At 30.1% G+C, this 3,685-nt stretch overlaps 1 protein-coding gene across 1 annotated transcript in view; it reads left to right on the top strand.

Annotated features, from left to right (window-relative positions):
- The first annotated feature begins 1,784 nt into the window (after positions 1 to 1,784).
- cldn15lb (claudin 15-like b) overlaps positions 1,785 to 3,685 on the top strand; it is a 23,004-nt gene continuing 21,103 nt past the window's right edge. Inside the window, exon 1 of the mRNA XM_056474457.1 lies at positions 1,785 to 1,914. The gene's annotated coding sequence lies outside the window, so the exon portion shown is untranslated. The remainder of the gene's footprint in view (positions 1,915 to 3,685) is intronic.

Here is a 3,685-nt window from a genome sequence, read left to right as displayed (position 1 = left end):
GTCAGAATTTGTCATCAACAACATGAAAGCATGGATCCATCCTGCCTTGTATCAACTGTTCAGGCTGGTGGTGTAATGGTGTGGGGGGTATTCTCTTGTCACACTTTGGGCTCATTAGTACCAATTGAGCATCGTTTCAACACCACAGCCTACCTGAGTATTGTTGCTGACCATGTCGATCCCTTTATGACCACAATGTACTCATCTTCTGATGGCTACTTCCAGCAGGATAACACACCATGTCAAGTGTGAATCATCTCAGACTGGTTTCTTGAACATGACAATGAGTTCACTGTACTCAAATGGCCTCCACAGTCACCAGAGCTTAATCCAATAGATCACCTTTGGGATGTGGTGAAACGGGAGTTTCGCATAATGGATGTGCAGCCGACAAATCTGCAGCAACTGCATGATGCTATCATGTCAATATGGAGCAAAATCTCTAAGGAATATTACAGTACCTTGCAGGCCCTGATTGGCTAAGCGGGAGGACCGGTAGAATTCCCGGTGGGCCGGTGTCTCTAGCTGCTTGCACTCTCAGCAGTCGCACTTTTTTCATTTATGTATTTATTTGACCATAGCCTCACTCTTTTTATTCATTATTTTGCCGCAGCTCCGCTCTTTTGATTTGTTTTCTCACAGCCCCTTGAAAAAGACGTACGTGATAGTGTCATTAGAACCCGAATTGGAAATGACATTATTTTAATCTAGTCAGTCGTGAACTGAGGTGGGCCGGTCTAAGGCTTGAAACTCCAGGGCTGAAAAGGAGTCCCACTCCGGCCCTGGTACCTTGTTGAATCTATGAAGATTTAAGGCAGTTCTGAAGGCAAAAGGGGGTCCAACCCGGTACTAGTAAGGTGTACCTAATACAGTGGCCAGTGAGTGTATAGTATATTAAAAACTATATTAGAATCTAATAGTAATACATTTTATTTTTAATTAGCTTTTCTTGAACTCATAGTGCTACTATGTATACAAACAAATAAGAATAAAATCAAAATAACAAACTTGCACAAAATCACAGTAATAAATCACACCACAATAATCAGCATAAAGAATATTAAACAAGCAAAAATATTAATTTTATTTTTAAATTGTAACTAAAATGTCAAAAAAAAAAACTTTAACTATATTATAAATCAAATTAAAGCAGAAAAGAGTTTTAAAACTATATATATACATTGTTGAGAGTAAAATTATTATCCTCCTGTGCAATATTTATTACTTTTTTCCCAAATCATGTTTAACAGATTGAGGAATTTTTCACAGTATTTCCTATAATATTTATTCTTCTGGAGAAAGTCTTATTTGTTTTATTTTGGCTAGAATAAAAGCAGTTTTTAATTTTATTAAAGCTTTTTAAGGTCAATGTTATTAGCCCCTTTAAGCTATATTTATTTTGGATGGTCTTTGTTATACACTGGCTTGCCTAACCTGCCTAGTTAGCCTAGTTAAGCCTTTAAAAGTCACTTTAAGCTGAATACTAGTATCGTGAAGAATATCTAGTCTAATATTATTTACTGTCATCATGACAAATATCAAATAAATCCGTTATTAGAGATGAGTTATTAAAACTATTATGATTAGAAACATATATAGAATTTTTGAGGCACATGTTTTTCTTCACTGTAGATAATGGTGTGATGTGAAGTGTGTGTGTGAAACAGATGAATGACCCTGAATGGAGAAACAGGACTCATGTGGAAAGAACGCAACTCTCCTCTTTCTGCTTTGTGGGAGCGTTTTGAGTTTTTGGGGTTGTTGACCTAAAGCCAATATTAACACAGTGACATTCGGCCCACCGCTGCTGCGCGACACACACCGAAAACCCTGCTCACAACACACACTTTCAGAACAAAACGCTAATTATTCTTCATTTTCAGCACACACTCCAGTTCACTGAGAGACGAACGGGTACGTACAAATATTGATCATTATTCATGTGAAGATCCGAGTTGATTTCAGGATAGTTTGTTGGTTTTAAAGTGATAAATATTCAGGATTTTATTAAATGTGTGTTGTATAGGGTTGTTATTAAGCAGTATGTTTGTTTCTCTTTTCAAATATAGTGACTTTATTAGGTTTTTAATAATGAATAGTCGAGTATAACCATAAATACATTTCAATATTTCCCATTTTTCATTGTTTATCTTTATGTACTAAAATAACTAAATATGTGACCAAAAACTAGATATTTTTAGCAATAAAACAAATGTAAATGCACAACTTAATAGTTACTAAAACATCAAATATTAGAATATTCATTTTAAAAACTTAATTAGGTTTTTAATAATGAATAGTCGAGTATGACCATAATTACGTTTCAGTATTTCCCATTTTTCATCGTTTATCTTTATGTACTAAAATAACTAAATATGTGACCAAAAAAAGATGATAAAACTAGATATTTAAGCAATAAAACAAATGTAAAGGCACAACTTAATAGTTACTAAAACATCAAATATTACAATATTCATAAACAAAAATTGAAATAACTCGTTCACAAATAGCTTTGTCAATTTTATATATATTTTTAGTAACATTTTGTTTTAATATTCATCACCATTGATGTCAAAATCATAATTTGATGCTTTAAATGTGATAAATATTTAGTATTCATGATATTTTTGTCATGTAGTCAGCATTAAGCAGAACATTTGTTTGTTTCTCTTTCCAAATATAGTGACTTTATTAGTTTTAAATAATCAATAATCAAGTAATAATAAGTAATATTATTGTTTAACGCACTAAAATAAGTAAACATGTGACCAAAAAGACGATTAAAAGATATTTTAGAAATAAAACGAAGGTAAATGCACGACTTAATAGTTACTAAAATATAAAATATTAGAATATTCATTTAGTAAAAATAAAAAATAAAATGTCTCAATGCTGAAATAACTCATTCACGAATAACCTTTAGTCAATTTTATATCCATTTTTGGTAACATTTTGTTTTAATATTCATCACCATTGATGTAAAAATCATCATTTGATGCTTTAAATGTGATAAATATTTAGTATTTATGATATTTTTGTCATGTAAACAGCATTAAGGAGAACATTTGTTTGTTTCTATTTTCAAATATAGTGACTTTATTAGTGTTTATTAATGATTAGTCAAGTAATAATAATAATAATAATCAATATTTTTCATCGTTTATCTTTATGCGCTAAAATAACTAAACATGTGACCAAAAAGACGATCAAAGGATATTTTAGAAATAAAACGAAAGTAAATGCACGACTTAATAGTTACTAAAACATACAATATTAGAATATTCATTTTTAAACATATTATAAAAAAGTCTCAATGCTGAAATAACTCATTCACGAATAACTTTTAGTCAATTTTATATATATTTTTAGTAACACTTTGTTTTAATATTCATCACCATTGATGTAAAAATCATAATTTGATGCTTTAAATGTGATAAATATTTAGTATTTATGATATTTTTGTCATGTAGTCAACATTAAGCAGAACATTTGTTTGTTTCTCTTTTCAAATATAGTGACTTTATTAGTGTTTATTAATGATTAGTCAAGTAATAATAATAATAATAATCAATATTTTTCATTGTTTATCTTTATGTACTAAAATAACTAAACATGTGACCAAAAAAAGACGATAAAACTAGATATTTTAGAAATAAAATGAATATAACGACTTAATAATTACTAA

The sequence above is a fragment of the Danio aesculapii genome, chromosome 15 (assembly GCF_903798145.1).
Source record: "Danio aesculapii chromosome 15, fDanAes4.1, whole genome shotgun sequence".
In the NCBI taxonomy this organism is placed as follows: Eukaryota; Metazoa; Chordata; class Actinopteri; order Cypriniformes; family Danionidae; genus Danio; species Danio aesculapii.
Note: the sequence above shows the minus strand (reverse complement) of the source record. Positions and strands in the feature narration are given on the sequence as shown.